This window comes from Ambystoma mexicanum, chromosome 3q (genome assembly GCF_040938575.1).
Source record: "Ambystoma mexicanum isolate Mex_15411 chromosome 3q, UKY_AmexF1_1, whole genome shotgun sequence".
NCBI classification, from domain to species: Eukaryota; Metazoa; Chordata; class Amphibia; order Caudata; family Ambystomatidae; genus Ambystoma; species Ambystoma mexicanum.
In genome coordinates, this window is record NC_090926.1 from 1,008,961,405 (window position 1) to 1,008,981,130 (window position 19,726).

A 19,726-nucleotide genomic window follows, 5' to 3' on the forward strand; every position below is an offset into this window, starting at 1 on the left:
TGTGCCTTTAACAGTTCCTTTCCTATTATTTAATAGGGATTTTATAGTTCAAAAGTTCTCCCAAGTGGTAAAAAAGACTATTTGTTGTTTGGTCTCTTTTTCTTTAATGCACAACGCGTTTCGGGCTCTCTGTGCCCTTCATCAGGTGCGACCAAATTCTATACTTCAATGTGTTGTATCTGCAAATTAAACATATATTTCTATTTAGATCTTGTGTCCTTGTTGTTCGTATTGTTTTTAACTTAACAGATTCCTTTTTCAGTTAAAAGACCATTGTACCTGAAATACTGTGGATCTCTCCAATCTTCCAATCTCTAATACTTGTCAACTTGGCTTCACTGTTATTGCCTCGTCAGTTCTTATGTGCTCCGTGCGTGTTTTGCCCAGTCTGTAACAAACGAATTAACATCCGTTTTTCATGTGGATTTATGAATATAAGGGGGTGGATTTTGTGCTGGGAACAGTCGCTACAACATAGCGCTGTGTCCCAGTCACAAAACCCTTGTTCACTGCCTTGACTGGCTTGTATGATATTGCACATCATATTGCCTCACCTGTGTCAATAGACTGCTGCGGGCAACGGATCCATGACATGCCGTGCGTGCGGCCGCGTTATTTCCAATTCTGCTCCACCGCGAGCCACTCGATTTCCTCTCTTTCTTCGCGTGATGTTCTCACCTCGTCTTCTCCGAGACCTCTCCCTCCAGTTCGCTCCACAGTGTGTGAATCACATTACGGTTGCTGCGCTGTCACCTTGTTTTTGTTTAATGGGACTCCGTGCTTCTAGTCCTTTCTTGCTTGCTACTAGGCAAACCGGTGGATAGTCCACCTAGACGCAGTGGGTGCCATCTTGTAATGGCTTTCATGGTTAATAATTAAACCATGCCGCTCTGTTGTTCACTTAAAATTGGCTGCAGTGTTTTTGGGATTTCTTAATCGAGCAATGTTATGAACATGAAAAGAGATGTATATGCTCTTCATATTTCAATGCCAAGCAGGTGATTCCTCATTATGTACTATACATAGCCAACTTGTTCTCCACGGGGCTCGCCATGTCCTTTAAAAACCATGTGACTTCAAAAAATGTTTTAATTATTATTTATTTACCGTGTTGAGCCCTGGAGGCATGCCTTTTTCAGTATATGGTTTCTGTGCATTTGTACAAAAAGCAACTCAGATCCCAATCCGCATTCATACCATTGGGCTGCATTGAATTCAATTAGTCAATCCAGTATGTTTCTCTTTGCAGGAGAGTTTTATTTAGATTTCCTCCTCTTCTTGGTGTTTTTATCTGTTCCAGAATGATGAATCTTATCTGTGAAATATTGTTTCTTTCTTTTTTGAAATGTTGACTGACTGGTGATTTAATGGCTCCTGTCCTGATGTTTGATTTATGTTCGGACCATCTTATTTTTGCCTTCCTCATTGTCATCCCCACGTAATATAAACCACATGGGCATCTTATGCCATATATAACATTTTTCGAATCGCAGGTTGAAGAATGATAGAGATTTATTTTGTAACCTTTATGTGGATGAGTGATGGTATTGCCCGTGATTAGGTTGTTACAATTGTTGCAATTATGGCAAGGAATTGTTCCTTTGTGGGTATCCTGAGTGTGTCTTTCCGCTGAAAAATCTGCTTTAATGAGGTGTTCTCTCATTGATTTGCTCTTGGAATATGCAAAGAGTGGAGGTTCTGGAAAGAGTCTTTTCATCATTGGATCTAAGGTCAATGTTGACCAATTTTTTTGTTTTTCTAGTAGCAAGCAAGAAAGGACTAGAAGCACAGAGTCCCATTAAACAAAAACAAGGTGACAGCGCAGCAACCGTAACGTGATTCACACACTGTGGAGCGAACTGGAGGGAGAGGACTCGAAGAAGACGAGGTGAGAACATCACGCGAAGAAAGAGAGGAAATCGAGTGGCTCGCGGTGGAGCAGAATTGGAAATAACGCGGCCGCACGCACGGCATGTCATGGATCCGTTGCCCGCAGCAGTCTGTTGACACAGGTGAGGCAATATGATGCGCAATATCATACAAGCCAATCAAGACATTGAACAAGGGTTTTGTGACTGGGACACAGCGCTATGTTGTAGCGACTGTTCCCAGCACAAAACCCACCCCCTTATATTCATAAGTCCACATGAAAAACGGATGTGAATTCGTTTGTTACAGACTGGGCAAAAAGCGCACAGAGCACATAAGAACTGACGAGGCAATAACAGTGAAGCCAAGTTGACAAGTATTAGAGATTGGAAGATCACAGTATTTCAGGTACAATGGTCTTTTAACTGAAAAAGGAATCTGTTAAGTTAAAAACAATACGAACAACAAGGACACAATTTGCAGATACAACACATTGAAGTATAGAATTTGGTCGCACCTGATGAAGGGCACAGAGAGCCCGAAACGCGTTGTGCATTAAAGAAAAAGAGACCAAACAACAAATAGTCTTTTTTACCACTTGGGAGAACTTTTGAACTATAAAATCCCTATTAAATAATAGGAAAGGAACTGTTAAAGGGACACAACAAGTTATCTTGGTTCAAAACAAGTTGTGAAAATATCCATATTCTTTGTATGTTGAAAAACTGAATGTACTTTGCGAATACAAGATTACATGAACAGAAATTGTTGAAATGGTTATTTTGAAAAATCAACCAAATCGAACATAGATATCGATAATGTGTATTTAGATATCCTTTATTTATTTTTTGATTAAAGAAAAAATACGTTTTGTATTAAACTGCATTAAGAAAATTTGTTTTGCATGATTTATGCCTAAAAGTGTGCACAGAGTACGATCATTTTTGCAAGAGTGATCTCACAAATCAGTTCAATGCACTCCCAGGGAGGACTCTCCGGTCTGGTGGTATGCTGGAGGCAGCGTCATAGTGCATATTGCTAGATGCCCTTAAGGTGTGTGAGGGCCGCCGACGAGTGGTGCATGTGTTGTGGGATGTGGACTGGTCACCTGTTGGTCCTGTAGTGTTAGGTTTTCGGCCTTACTTCATCACTGTGGGATTTGGTAGTCATGTGCTGTTTCACTGGCTCTGGGGCACAGTGTCCGGTGAGGTGCTCATCGTGCACTGGCGTCATCATTTCCACCCAGGTGGAGTATGCATCTCCCCCCCCCTTCCCACCCAGCTGGAGTATGCAGGCTCCCACCTCATAACCCCGATGCACTGCCATGGGCCAGTCAGGCAACTCACCAAGCAGCCAGGCACGTCGTTGAGCATGTCGCTCCATGTAGCGTGGTAGCGTGGTGTTCCGCAGGACCAAAGAGTCATGAATTGATCCTGAATAACGGGCACAGCAATGTGTGATGATCTTGCTTGCGTTGCATACCATCTGCACGTTTATGGAGTGGTATTGCTTGCGGTTGCGATACGCCACTTTCATGGCATGCGGGACCACAAACTCCACGTGGGTGCAGTACGAGGGCACCGATACGATTTGGCATGCCTGCCCGTGCATGGAAGGCAACTTTTGTATCGCATATCTCCTGGGGAGTCAGTGGTAGGGATATGTAGTCAATTGTGTGCTTGAGGAGGGCATTCAGCACTTGGTTCAGTATCCAGGAAAATAAGGGTTGTGATATGCCATGCATGTGCCCCACTGTTTGCTGATAGGTGCTTGTGGCAAGGAAGTGGAGCACAGACACTACCTTCAGTGGAGGGGGGATGGTGGTGCGTATTTCTATGAAGCTCACTATGTCGTCATGTATCAGGTCCACTATGGTGGTGATGGTGTCACGGTCATGCCGGTACAGGGTGTGGATCTGCTCTGGTGTTAGGTTGAAGGGGTGGCTGTGATGCGAGGGGTTGGGGGCTGCCGGCGTGGTGACGGTGGCTGCACTGGTGGGGCATGCTGGGCCTGTCTCACCCTCCTTCTCCTCCTATGTATCCTCTGTGGTGGGGGCTGTGGTGGTGGTTGTTGTTGCTGTTGTTGCTGCCTTGCAAGCAGGGCCTCCAGCTCCAGTAATGCTACTACTATTGGTATCATCTTGGTGTGGGAGGGGGTGTGGTGTGTAGGTGTGCTCCTTTTGTGCTGTTCCAGAGTCCATTGCCTCCACCTGTGCTGATCGTGTGCACCTGGGGCTCTTGGAAACACTGCGCAGGGTTCTTAACACCTTCTCGGAGATGCCGGTATTTACTCCATGCCGGTAAGGTACTTTTCCCGCTTCAGGAGGGCGTTATTTGCATGTCCGCATTACTTGGGATCAGCTCCGGTTTACGGCATGCCGCTAATATCGGCATGGTGTTTCACGTGCACGACCGTAGACCGCTATGTACGGCATCGTACTTTACGGTACCGTAAATAGCGGTCTGGTTGGTCAGAATAGCCCGTAGCGGTAAGCGATGCCGGTAATCCTTTACCGGCATTGTTTGTCCATTACCTCCAACCTCGGAATGACCCCCTATGTCTCCTTCTATGATGACAACCTCACAGTAGTTCCTCAGAGGGGAATGAGGTCCCACTTAAACAGGGGGTTTCAGGGTGCAGGGTGGAGGGTGATGATAGACACCTGTGTAGAGTAGTTAAGGATTCAGTTAATGAGGTGTCGTGGGACCTTAACAATACCCTATGTTCCGCTTCTATCTGGTTAAAGGCATAGCTGACTTTCATGGTAAAGGGCATACTGGTCCTCCTGAGACCCCGGTTGAAGGGCCTAGACCTCGCAATTGTACAGGTATGACTAAACTTGTAGAAAAGGAGTACCTGTCCAGGAAAAGGCGTAGGAGCATAGATAATGGTTCCCCTATTGCTTCTTCCTCAAAATCCTCCTCATCTTCTGTGGATTTGGATTCCCCTCCTGAGAGGAAGAAGGCTACAAAAGAGGTGTCCCAGGAAAGAAGGAAGCTGCTCCGAGATTTGTTGGGCAGCCCTTCTTTGACCCTGCTGATATTGATCATCCACGCTTGGCTGAGTGGAGACCAACAGAAGCTGTGTCTTCCATCATGTAGCACTGGGTAAGAAAACCCATGGAGAAGGATGCTCGTAATAAACTAAGGTCTGAGTGCGCACACCCTTCTCTTCCTGAAAAGATTTATTTTGGATTTGTTTAGCGCACTACAACCCTTAGGCAACGAGGCGCTGTAAGAAGACTGAAAGTAGGCTCGCTTCAGGATTACATGTGAGCAGCCCCAGTTAGATACAATTGCTTAGTTACAGTACAGCACATGGTATGAAAGCGAGAGAGGTTGCAGCGGCCCCCGAAGTTGACCATTCTATGGTGGTTTATTAAAAAAAAAGGTTAAGGATACTTGGAAGGGGATTGATAAGACTCTGAGATCCTGTCAGGATAAACTCTTTGATGTGCTGGGACCCATTCCTCAGGTCTTTTATTTGCTGGAGAAGAGCGTGGTATAGGACACCCCGCTTGACGTGACTGTGCTCAGGGGCTGGGTTCAATGTTATGTTTGCCTGCTCGGCAATACCAACACAGCTCTGTTGTCAGAGCGGCGTAAGGAGTTGCAGATGCGCCTAGATCCCAAATTAACAGATATGGCCCTGACAGAGGCGGGTCCCAAGGCCCATGGTTTGTTATTCATGGCAAGGTTTGTCAAAGAACTCTCTTCTTTTTTGAACACTTTTACTGCCCTATATAAGGTGGAGAACAACATCAACCCCTGACCCTGCATGTTTTGCCAAGGCCAGAAGAGGCAGTACCTGCTCCTCTGGATGCCTGTTCCAAGGCTCTTCCCGCCCCACACAGTTTGTGCCCCGAGGAGGGCGGTCCGGATTCAGCTCCAGAGGCACTTCTAATGCCTTCTTTCCACATCGAGGGACCCAGTGGAGGGGACGCTCTTACAAAGGATCAGTCCTTGGTCGTGCCGCTTCAGGTAGGCATTTTTCTTCCCCAGGAGTGTTTCTTTTCGGGGAGAGCTTGGGAGAAGGTTTGCTTATTTTGCTCACAATTGGTCTCTTCTCTGATCCCTGGGTCCTGCAGACAGTGCATGATTTCCACGTAGAGTGTTGCTGTCCCCCCTTTCAGGCGGTTCACCCTCAACCATTAGTATTCAGTCAAGAGAGACAAGCTTGGGTCGATGCAGAGGTGCACAGTCTCATTTAGATGAGATCGGTGGTTCCTGCAGTGATGTCGGATTCTCCTTTTCTCAGCTGCATCCTTTTGGTACGCAAACCTGATGGGAGGGTTCAGGCCAATTATCAACCTCAATGTCCTCAATTCCTTTGTGGCGTATCGCCACTTCAAGATGGAGGGGATTAATCAATTTAGCTAATATTGGATGGGCAAGATAGACTTGATGGATGTGTATTTGGTAGTCCCGGCTGTTCCCCCTCATCAGGAATATCTGCAGTTTCAGTGGCAGGATCGGTTTTGGCAGTTCGCATCCCTCCCACTTGGTCTCTACTCAGCTCTGTGGTGCTTCACAAAGCTGATGAGACCAGTGATGGCTTTCCTGTGATACAGGGTTTACGGATAATCATTTGCCTGAAAGACATCCTCATCCTAGCGCAGGAGGAGAGTCTCCTGCTCGCCCAACTTCGGTTCACTATGTCCCTGTTTCATGATCTGCGGTGATCAACCTAGAAAAGTCTGTCCTTGTTCCTACACAATGTGTCCAGTTTTTGGGCTTCGTTATAGATTCTCAGCTGTGCCAGCACGTGTTGACCCAGAACAGGATCCATGGTATCCAGTCCCACATCAGGTCTGTTCTAAAGAAAGGGCTGTTGTCATTTCGGCTTCTTGCCAGAGTCATAGGTATGTGTTACAACGAACCTCTGCGATGTCTATGGGTACCTCCGTCCCCCAAGCTCCAGCGAAGGAGAAAAGGGCCGTGAATACGGGCACCAGGCACTGCAAAGGAAAAAGCAGGTGAGTATAAGTACACGGTAAAGAATATGGGAATAATCAATAATCAAGATAATGGAGTGGGACCTACCAATCAGGAAGGGTAACCAGGACGGGAAGACAGCCGGGAAGGTAGGTGTTCAGGACCCCCACATTTAGGGGCTGTACGTGGTGCTGAGCCGAAGTCCAACCAAAACACCCTTGAGTCAGGGAGTTTCCAAGGCAGTTCCAAGTAGTGTCCCAAGAAAAACCGGGTCCAAAATCCAAGAGATACAATCTTTGAAAGTTCCAAAAGCCAAGTCCGTAATCCGTAAGCAGGTCCAATGATTCACGCCAGAGAGTTCCAAAATCCGTGTAAGCAATAGTTCAAGCAACCAAATCCAAGGAGCAGGCAAAGACAGTCCAGAAATAATCAGAAGCCAGAGTTCAAAAACCAGAGTTCCAAGATCCAACACAACGCCACTCGAATCGCCGGAAACAGCTGAGAAGCGCAGAGACTCAGCTTCCGCGTTCTTTTAAACCGGTGTTCGGGTTACGTGAGCGACGCAGCGTATCACGTGACCCTCGCAACCGGGGAGCAGCAACATGATTGGACGAGCGGGCCGCTCCTACGGCAACACGTGGGCGTTGCCTAGGTGACCAGGACGCCAGGGTGGTGAGGCTCAATCCACCCCAGCGCCATCGCGGCCACAGTCTCCAAGCTGTCACGCGCCGCCTTCCTCTTCCGGGGAGCCCGGCACCATGGCCTCTGAAGGGGGGCACTCGGCCAAGGCCACCGCCGTAGGTAAGATGTCGCTGAGAGATGGGCGGTGTTGCGCTGCGCTGGGAGGTGGGTGGTGTTGTGCTGCGCTGGGAGGTGGGCGGTACTGCGCGGATCGTAACAGAACCCCCACCCAAAGGCCCACGTCCACGTGGGCAGGACGGATGCTCTCGATGGAATCGTGATACAAGCAGGGGGGCATGAACATGAGACGCAGGCTCCCAAGACCTCTCTTCCGGGCCGAAGCCAGCCCAATCAATCAGGTAGTACAAGACCCCATTACGAAGGCGCAAACACAATATGTCCTTCACCTCATATTCATCGGAGGACCCTTGCACCAGAGGAGCCGGCGGTAGTAGTGGTCTCGTGAGGGGCCGGCAAGGTTTCAACAGGGAGGTATGAAACACCGGGTGAATGCGCCAAGAGGAAGGAATGGTTAGACGAAAGGCCACTTGGTTAATGACCCTCGAAATACGGTACGGGCCAACAAAACGTGGAAGGAGCTTACGGCAACCAGTTATCCGTAGGTGACGGGTGGACAACCACACCTTATCCCCAACCGAGTAACAAGGGCTCGGGGCACGATGTCTATTGGCCGCACGGCACATGGCAGTCTGGGCGTCCTTTAAATGCACCAGGGTCTGAGCATGTACGCTTTTCAGATCCCTAATGCAGTCAGCAGCCGCAGGAGTTAATGTATTGGAGAAGTCAGGAATGGGAAAGACTCGGGGATGTTGCCCATACATGGAAAAAAAAGGAGAGAAACCAGTGGCAGAATGAGGTGCGTTGTTATATGCGAATTCCGCAAGGTGCAAAACTTGGAACCAGGTATATTGATGTTGGAGAGAAAGGCAGCGGAGATACTGTTCTAGTGTCTGGTTACAACGTTCGGTCTGGCCATCAGTCTCGGGGTGATATGAAGACGAGAAACGAGCATCAATTCCCAAGAGGCGAGTGAGGTACCGCCAAAACCTAGAGGTAAATTGGGAGCCCCTATCGGAAATGATCACTGAAGGTAATCCGAAGAGACAGAATACCGATTGGAAAAACAATCTGGCTAGCGTTGGTGCTGATGGGATGCCGGTGCATGGAACGAAACGAGCCATTTTGGTGAATGCATCCACCACAACCCAGATGGTATCATGACCCTGGATCCTCGGCAGATCAGTTATAAAATCCATGGTTACAGTGTGCCAGGGACGGGGAGGAATGGGCAATGGTTGAAGCAGACCCAACGGGCGTCCTCTAGTATTTTTACATTGAGCACAAATTGGACAGTTTAGGACATAGTTGGTTACATCTCGACGCATGGACGGCCACCAACACCATCTCCTTAATAGTGTGAGGGTCTTTTGTTGTCCCGGATGTCCGTTGACTGGGGCGTCATGAGACCATTCGAGAGCCTGAATGCGTGTGTCCGTGGTGGGGAGAAACAAGAGGCCTTGCATGAAGGGTAACCCTTCACGATACTCTAAATCCCAGTCACTCATTTCATCGGAGTGCGTAGAAGCCCAAGTGCGAATGGCACTGACTAGGTCGATTGAAGGGGTACATAGACAGATGACATGATTTTTTTCTAAGATGTGTTCAGGGAACACCGGAAGAGACTCTCCACCTTGTAGGCGTGAGAGAGCATCTGCTTTACCATGACCAATGCCAGGACGGTGTCGTATGACAAAGTCATAGGCGGAGAAAAACAGGTGCCAACGGACTTGTCGACTGTTTACGCATTTCAGGTTCGCCAGATCTTGCAGGTTGCGATGGTCAGAATAAACAACAATTTGGTTTTTTGCTCCCAACAGATGGTGTCTCCAAACCTGAAATGCGTCTTTGACAGCGAGCAACTCTTTTTCGGTTACAGTGTAATGTAGTTCGGTAGCGGTGAACTTGCGGGAGTGATAGGCAACGGGGTGTAATAACCCCGAGATGGGACAATTTTGCGACAACACCGCACCTAATGCGAATGACGAGGCGTCTGCCTCCACTATAAAAGGCAGCTCCGGGTTTGGGTGTTGCAGAATGGGTGCGGAAGTGAAGGCTGCCTTTAATGTCTCGAAGGCCAGATCCTGTGCTTTCGCCCAAGTGTATGGTTCTCGAGGGCTGGTCAGGCGGGTAAGTGGTGCAGCTATGGAGGAAAACCCCGCAATAAATCTCCTATAGAAATTTGCAAACCCGAGAAACGATTGCAAAGCCTTGAGTTACGTGGGTACAGGCCATTTCAAGACAACATCAACCTTGGTGGCATTCATGGAAAGGCCTTTTGGAGTGATGTGAAACCCCAAGAAATCCACTTCGGAGACATGAAAGAGGCATTTTTCAGGTTTGGCGAATAAGGCGTTGGTCCTGAGTCTATGGAGTACCTCTCTAACGTGAGTTACATGTAAAGAAAAAGAAGAGGAGTATATCAGAATGTCGTCTAGATAGACTATGACGAATATATCTAGGATATCATGGAAGATGTCATTTATGAATCTCTGAAATGTCGCCGGGGCATTGCAGAGTCCGAAAGGCATGACGGTGTATTCATAGAGTCCATGTCGGGTGCAAAAAGCGGTTTTCCACTCGTCCCCTTTTCTAATTCGGATAAGATTGTAGGCCCCCCTGAGGTCGAGCTTGGTAAACAGTACCGCGTGAGTAAGATTGTCTAAAAGGGGGTTTATTAAAGGAATCGGGTAACGATTCTTAATGGTGATTTGGTTGAGACGGCGGTACTCTACACAAGGACGTAGGTCCCCTTCCCTCTTAGGAACGAAAAAGATAGGACTGGCAGCAGGGGACTGTGATGGCCGAATGTGGCCTATTCTTAAGGCGGCCTGTAAGTAGTCCTTGAGAGCCTGATCTTCCGTGGGTGACAAGGAATAGATCCGACCACAAGGAATTGCGGCCTCCGAGATGAGGTCGATGGGGCAATCATAAGGTCTGTGGGGCGGGAGTTCTTCAGCCTTTCCTTTATCAAAAACGTCCAGGTAATCCCTGTATTCTGCAGGTATGCCAGAAGCGGTGACTCCTATGACATGGTTAGGAGGATCTGACTCCATATCCTGCACATCCGTGAGCTGCAAGTGAGCCAAAGCACCCAGCACTTGGGAAGGAGAGGTCACCGATTCTGGGTATACCAAACAATGATCTTGACAGTAGGGGGATTCGAAGAACACTTTACTCTGGGTCCAATCAATGATAGGGTTGTGGGTTCGCAACCACGGAAGACCCAAGATGAGACCGTACTGTGGCGTCGTGATAAGATCAAATGACAAGGTTTCCTTGTGTTTTTCGTGGATGACCAGGGTTAAAAGAGCTGTCTGTTGCTTAATGGGGCCCGAAATGAGTGACGAACCATCAACAGCTTGCACAGGTTCCGGTCGTCGTTTGTTCAGGATGGGTAAGTTAAGCGAGGCAGCGAGGGCGATGTCAATGTAGTTCCCTGTGGCTCCTGAATCGATTGCCAAGCACACCTGATGGGGAGTGCTGCCAGGGAAAAAGAGAAGGGCCTGAATATGCATGGGTCCCGCAAATGTTGCAGGCGAGGAGGAAGAAAAGGGAGGACCCGTCCGAACCCCCTCATTTAGGGACGGGCTTTCCGAAAATCCTCCGCCTTAGGTTTAGGACGTCGAGGACATTCCCGGACATAATGTCCATTCAACCCGCAGTAAAAACATGCGTTGGAGGTCCGACGGCGTTCCCTTTCGGTAGCCGTAATGGGACTACGTACCCCACCTATTTGCATAGGTTCAGGAGGAGAATCGCTGGTATTGGGATTTGAAAAGGGAACGGGTCTTTTAGCCTCAACTCTTCTCTCAGCCCTTCGAGCATCGACCTGAAGTGTCAGATCCACGAGTTCGGGATATTGAGCTGGCAGGGAAGGAACTACTGCTAGTGCATCCTTCATTGCCTCATTTAGGCCGCGGTAAAACACCACAGCCTTTTTATTTTCCGGCCATGCCGTCTCTACTGATAATTGATTAAAGCGAGTAATGTAATCCACTAATGAACTCTTACCCTGAACCAATTCTAATAATTCTAAGTCCCGGGTTTGTGCTTTGTGCCTAGTATCAAACACTCTTGTCATTTCCGTGATTAACAAATCGAAATCATATAATACGGGACTGTTTGTTTCTAACAGTGGGTTGGCCCAGGCGGCTGCTATGCCTCCCAGGTGTGAGAGCGTGAATGCTGCCTTCGTTGTGGAATCGGGAAAGGCTAAAGGGCGGCACAAGAAATGGAGTTTACATTGATTAATAAAGGTACGGAATTTACTGGGGTCTCCATGAAACTTTTCGGGGGGGGGCCAAAGGAAACGGTGTTGGAACATAGACCGGGGTAGAATTCGGAGCAGGAGCTGGTGGGATCATCTGGGGAATATTGTCCCCGAATTCCGGATCAGGGGGGAGTGCATGACGTTCGCTTTGTATGGTGTCTAGCCGCTGATGAATAGCTGCCGTGGCAGCAGACATGTCAGCTCTGAGAACCGTGATAGCTTGCACCAGAGCAGCTACCTGGTCCCCGGCGGCGGCATCCATAGCCAAAGCAGAGATGGCTTCTCAGTCTGTTACAACGAACCTCTGCGATGTCTATGGGTACCTCCGTCCCCCAAGCTCCAGCGAAGGAGAAAAGGGCCGTGAATACGGGCACCAGGCACTGCAAAGGAAAAAGCAGGTGAGTATAAGTACACGGTAAAGAATATGGGAATAATCAATAATCAAGATAATGGAGTGGGACCTACCAATCAGGAAGGGTAACCAGGGCGGGAAGACAGCCGGGAAGGTAGGTGTTCAGGACCCCCACATTTAGGGGCTGTACGTGGTGCTGAGCCGAAGTCCAACCAAAACACCCTTGAGTCAGGGAGTTTCCAAGGCAGTTCCAAGTAGTGTCCCAAGAAAAACCGGGTCCAAAATCCAAGAGATACAATCTTTGAAAGTTCCAAAAGCCAAGTCCGTAATCCGTAAGCAGGTCCAATGATTCACGCCAGAGAGTTCCAAAATCCGTGTAAGCAATAGTTCAAGCAACCAAATCCAAGGAGCAGGCAAAGACAGTCCAGAAATAATCAGAAGCCAGAGTTCAAAAACCAGAGTTCCAAGATCCAACACAACGCCACTCGAATCGCCGGAAACAGCTGAGAAGCGCAGAGACTCAGCTTCCGCGTTCTTTTAAACCGGTGTTCGGGTTACGTGAGCGACGCAGCGTATCACGTGACCCTCGCAACCGGGGAGCAGCAACATGATTGGACGAGCGGGCCGCTCCTACGGCAACACGTGGGCGTTGCCTAGGTGACCAGGACGCCGGGGTGGTGAGGCTCAATCCACCCCAGCGCCATCGCGGCCACAGTCTCCAAGCTGTCACGCGCCGCCTTCCTCTTCCGGGGAGCCCGGCACCATGGCCTCTGAAGGGGGGCACTCGGCCAAGGCCACCGCCGTAGGTAAGATGTCGCTGAGAGATGGGCGGTGTTGCGCTGCGCTGGGAGGTGGGTGGTGTTGTTCTGCGCTGGGAGGTGGGCGGTACTGCGCGGATCGTAACAGTATGCTATCGGTATCCATTCAGCCAATTTTTCCAGCCCCTCTCCATTACAGAGCTCTTCAGAGGCTGAAGACTCAGCATCTTCACTCAGGGGCTCCTTATTCTAAGGTGGTGCACCTGTCTCATGACGCAACAGACGAGCTTCATTGGTGGCTGCCGCACATGGAAGCATGGAATGGGTGAGCTATCTTTGGCTTTTCTCCAGATATGGTGTTAGAGTCGGATGCCAGTCTGTCCGGTTGGGGAACCCTTAAGAAAGAGGTTTCTATGGGGGGAAAGTGGTCTACTCTGGAGCAGTCTCTACATATCAACTGTCTCGAGCTCCTGGCGGGTTCCTTTGTAGTTAAGAGTTTCACCAAAGACAAGGTGAATTGTTGCATTCTCTTGAGAATGGGCAATGTGTCGGCGGTCCATTACATCAACAAGTTGGGGGCACTCGGTCCCAGGGGCTAGCGGATATAGCACAAGACCTCTGGCACCTCTGCCTCAATCGCACGATTGTGCTGCAGGCAGAGTATCTGCCAGGCCTGAGCAACACTGTGGCGGATTGGAATTCCAGGTTCCTTTGAGACAGCAGTGATTGGTAGCTGAACAGTGAGGTGTTTGTACTCCCGTCAGAGATTTGGGGCCCATTTCTTATGGATTTTTTCACCTCTCGTCTCAACTGTCAGGTCTCTCGTTTCTTCAGCTGGGATCAGGATCCGGATGCAGTGGAAGAAGATGCCTTTCTTTAGGACTGGATTCATCTTCAGGGGTATGCCTTCCCTCCATTTTCCCTCATTCCGAGGATCTTACTTCAGGTGCTCAGGCAGGAAGCATCATTGGTTCTCTTGACCCCATTCTAGCCAACTCATGTATGGTTTCCAACCCTACTAGAGCACGCTGTAGACTTTCCTAAACTCCTACCATCCTTCTCGCTGATGATCACAGACCCGGGGGGCGGTTGTCATGAGTTGGTTTAGCAAGGGCAGCTGCCACTCATGGCATGGAGAATTTCTGCGAGTCCTGGGCTTTCCCAGACTTTTAGGGTGACACTTGTCAGGTCATCAGAGACTATTGGGCTAGAACCACTCAGGGTTCCTGTTCATCATCGTGGTCGGGCTGGATGGACTGGTACGTGGAGCTGAATCGCAATCCCTTTTCTGCCTCTCAAATAGAGGTAGTTAATATCCAGGTCTCCTTATTTAAGGAGGGTAAGGCATATAGGACAATCAACAATTTCCGAAACCATGGGTAGTCCAAAAAACGTGCAGTGAGGATCTGATCAAAATAAAAAAGAAGAATTTCCACACAGAACTACACAGTCATTTCTTATGTGAATGCTTACGAGCTGATATAATCCCAAATGGACTAATTGTTAGGAATGAACCCTGTCTTTTTCTTACAGACAGAGAGTACACTACCACATTCAGCCATATTGCAATCAAATGCATTCGGGACCTTATGGTACTGACCATTACAGCAGCTCAACACACAAGTATTGAGATTCAAAAAGAACTGGACACAGAAGAAAAAATGTTTCTCGAAAATCAGGCCATCACTAATGCAAAAGATACATTGAGAGAAACTAACAAACTGTTTGAGGATTTCAAAACATCAAATATTGCAAAAAAGACTAAAAAACTGAACAAAGATATCCAGGCATTTAAACTGGAAAAGATCTTCCCTTATACAACAGCCAAATTTGCAGAGGCTGCTAAAAATCAAACGGCTTCGCAACCACAAAACAAAGGGCGACGCAGTTGGGTATCTTTTTCCAACTCCAGCAGTAGTAGCTCAGATCACCAATTGAGGTACAACCAACAACAACAACCCCAGTTTGCTAACTTTCCACCCCCACCACCTCCTTTTTTAGGAAGAGGAGGTCAGGGAATACCATACTGGGGGCAACCATGGTTCCCGCAATACGCCCCCCCGCGACGTCAGACACGGGGGAGGAGACGTCAGATGCGATGAGAACAAATGCTAAAGAAATCCCAATTTTTAACCTAGCTAAGATAAACCTGACACCCCAACAAATATCAGTTCTGATCAAGGGTTTATCATTTGTGCCCTCCCAAATGACTGACTTGTTTATAACAGAAATGGAAATCCGTCGTTTTTTCAGGACTATTCGCCTAAAAGCATTCTTTGAGGACATACCAGAAGAGACCGTAGACACAGAATCTGGTTTACATGTTCCATCTACTTTTAAACCTCAAGATAATGTAGTCCGTAAAGAAATTATTACCTTTGAAAAATGTATCCTGAAGGAGCTGGAAAAACTGAAAGGGGAAGAAAAACCTTTCAAACACAACCTGTCCAGAGCGGAACACAAAGCCCTGATTGACCTTTAAAAAAAATTCAAAGATTGTGATAAAACCAGCAGATATAGGCGGTGGAATAGTGATTATGTCCAGCGACCAATATCTTATAATGATGAATGATCTTTTACATGACCAGGAAAGTTATAAAAAAACGTAGAAAGGATCCCGCAAGTGAAATAAAATCTGAAATTGAAAGTGCAGCACAATATGGCCATGAACGGCAATGGATCAGTGATAAAGAACTAAAATGTCTGACTACAAGTCAAGGCCGTACTCCATCACTGTACGCACTACCCAGAATTCATAAAAATTTGGAAAAACCACCAGGAAGACCCATTGTCTCAGGTTGCGGTTCCATTTTGGAACCAGTGTGCAAATTCATCGACACATTTTTGAAACCTTTAAGTGTCAAAACAGCAACCTACCTACGGAACACCACACACACCATAGAAATATTTGAGAATCTCCCTTTTGACCCTCATACTCAAAAACCTGTGACAATGGACATAAAATCATTGTACACAAGCATCCCCCAAAATCAGGCCATTGATTTGCACCAAATACTCATCCATCAGAACCAACTAGATCGGGTACCTCATAATTTCATTTTGGAACTAATGACATTGGCTCTATGCAAGAATTTCTTCAACTGACAATTTTATTTACAGACTAAAGGAACTGCTATGGGCGCAACATTTGCCCCAAGCCTTGCGATTCTGTTTATGTCCACCTTTGAGTCCAATAATATTCTGTGTGACAACAACCCATACAAGAATTGCATTTCGAATTGGAGATGATACATTGATGACATCGTCTTCATATGGAGAGGCTCAGAAACTGACCTTGATCTCTTTTTGATCTGGCTCAATAATATTGACAGCAACATTCTGTTCACTATGGAATGCAGCAATGAAGAAATTGCCTTCTCAGACCTCAAGATCAGACATGAGAATGGTATTTTGAAATGTTGCCTCTATCGAAAAGCAACTGCTAGAAACACTCTATTGCATTTCTCCAGTAACCATCCACGACATCTGAGAGAAAATTTGCTATATGGCCAATTTCTCCGAATCAAGAGGAATTGCACTAAGCTCTGTGACTTCTACCATGAATCCGATTACCTTGCCAACCGTCTCACGGAAAGAGGCTATCCGAAGAAACTCATATCTGGAGCCAGGAAGAGAGCGAGATTTACAGACAGAGAAATTTTACTGACCCAAAACACTGCTCCGAAACACAATTCGGAACATAATAAAATGACTTGTGTCCTTACGCATGGACCTCAAACCTTTAAAATCAAAAAATTGATCTGTAAATATTGGCCCATTGTAAAACCGAGCCTGCCAGATTCAACCGTACCACGATTTGCTTTTAAAAGAGCCAAGAATATACGGGACACTCTGGTGCATTCCAAATTCAAGAAACCAGCACCAAGAAGAGGTCTCTGGGATCTCAGGACCACTGTGGGACACTTTGCCTGCGGATCATGTTCAGTTTGTCAGTTAACCTCTAAAACGAAAAAAATTCAACATTGGGACAAGGACCTGGAGTTTGAATTCTATGACAAACTGCAAAATCAAACACGCCATCTACTGTGTCGAATGCCCCTCTGGGCTGCGATATGTAGGTCAGACGAGTTTGTCGTTAACATCAGAATCTCTGAGCATCGTTCTCGGATCAGGTGCAAAAATACATCGGCACCCCTAGTGAACCACTTTTTGGAAAAACACCACACTCCTAATGACATCAAATGGTGGATCCTAGATGTGGTTAAGGAATCCTCGAACATACCACGCTGCCTCCAGCTAAAGGAAGCAAGATGGATCCACAGACTTTCTACTCACATCTATGGTCTGAATGAATAATTTCTGCCTCTTATATGAATACTAGGTGCCACTATGCATCCTTCTGCACAGAGTCACACCTCTGTTTTTTACTGCTCCACGATCTGTCTGCCATCTCAGGTCATGTCCACCCTCACACCATGGCATTCACAATACTCTGTGCATCATATCTTTTTCCTGTGAGCAGGCCACATTGATGTACCCATACCATTTATATGGATCACTCATCCAACACATAACAGGAGCTTCAATATGTTAGCTGTCAACTGAGTTTATATCACCATTAGACATGCCCATCCATTAAGCAGGACATGTGTATATTCTATCTCACCTCTTTTACTCATTCACAATATGTTTCTCATTTACATGACTACATCTCCAGTAGACAAGCCCATTTATGAAGCAGGGCATGTCCAAACCTTTTATATCTTTTTTCTCGCTCTCCTTTCACAAGCATACGTATGCATTACTAACACATGCTCTGCTCCAGACACGGAGCACAATCACATTTTTCTTAGTCAGTTGTACCAATTCTGCGTTAACACTGTGTGTAGTGCACATACTGCTCTATCCGAACTAGTGAGGAATGCCGTGTGCGTTTCAACAGTTTTTTTTACAAGCGCACACCCCCAGGCACAAAACTGCCTCTCTCTGGAGTGATGGACGTGGCCACGCACGAATCTATGCGTGACTGCACCTGAGTGCCAGGCAAATCCTTTTACCCAATTAGAAGCATGCATGCGAGACACACCTCTCACAGTAACGTCAGCCTCTCGGCTAACCGTGACTCAGCTTTGAAGTGACGGCTGCTCTGCAATGCCACAGGGACCTGACGTACAGCGAGGTCGCCGCCCACAAGTTTCAATGGAAATTCAACCCTCAGCAAACTATGCCAGGTACACGTTTGCTCATTGTGTCATGGCACACTTTTACTTCGTTAAAAAAAGTCAGCATTAAACCTCTGTATGCAACCACTGGGCTCCTCCAGACCTTTACAGTGAACCCCTTTTCTCATATCAGGCCATTTGGAAGTAAACACAGGTTCTGCCCTCTGAGGCTTCCACTAGACGAGATTTCTACCACTGTCAGCCCAGCTGCTACAAACTGCTCATCTCGCTCTCTCTACCTTCGAGGATCCCTGTAAGTTATGCCCCCGGTTTCCTCGTCGCGGGTATGGGCGACTTTCCTCTTCATTTCTGCAGCGCTGGCAGTTGCCGTGGAGACATAGCGTTTCCTGTGCCACAATAAGAGCGGGTCACGTGCCTAGTCACCCCTTGCACATAAGCGTTCGACACCAGGAGAACGCTGCTTCTAATTAGCGTTATTCCGTTCTGTTTCGTTCTAGGATATTTTGTTATTTTGCACTTGTGCATTCTCTCTTGACTTGCTCCTGCCTGCCACTTCTAATTTTGGCGAACCGGACTATACGTCTCTGACGTACTCGGGCATTTGCTCGTATTCCATTACCCGTGCTCCCTGGGCGCCCTGATCTTGTTTCTACCATACCTTTTTTAGCGGCTCGTTTTCCAACTCTGCTTCCCTGGGGACAAGGTCCTACTATCGCTGCAACCCACAGGTGAGCCGCTTGATCTCCGTTTTGGTTTCCTACACGTTAACTCTAGTGGGTCATTCTAGTAAATTCCATCCATCCAAGATACTACCTGTCATACGACCCAACCAATCCTCTATTCGCCTTGACACCTACAACTTTGGGAAATACTACCTGGCATACGACCCAACCAATCCTCTATTCGCCTTGACACCTACAACTTTGGGAAATTGAACATTATTTTCATTCCTTTGGATTGTGCTGTTTTTTCAAAGACACTTCCTGGATCAAACGTGCACTCCTGGATGCTACCCTACTTTGTGCACCAGCCCGACTCTAGTTTGCGTCCCTCGTGCCGCCCGGGAAGTATTACCCTTAATAACCTTCCTCTTTATTATTTTATACCTCTGTTGTTTCTCTACCTGAAGTCCACTAATTTCCTTTTTGGGTAAGCTGATTTTGGCTTTACTGCTATCTTTACTGTCTTATAATATAGGTGAACTTACCCGCCTTCCTTCTCCTTTTAGTTGCAGGCCTTCTACTGATACCATTCCTACTTCTGTTTTCTAGTCCAACCTTACCAGGTAGAATCACCTTTCTAGGGTTCTCCATTTAAGAGATCGTGTCATAATTGTATCTAATATCTTGAATTTTTCTTGCAGCATTGGTACTGCGGTTTGGACATCCCCTCTCTTTTGAGGAATCAACTCCTCTGCCTGGGTTTCTCAAGACAGAGGGGTATATTGCCTAAAAAAGCTCCTCAAGTTGAGGAGGCCTGGTTCTGGATGGTCCCCTCGTGGGAACACCTCCACTTGGGCTGAACTATTTCATCTTCGCTCCCTCTTGTCTGTTGATTCGAGGTTGGAGCAACGCCCCGGCCTGATCAGCTCAACCGTGAGTAACACTGTAATCACGATTCCAGAAATCAACATTCAC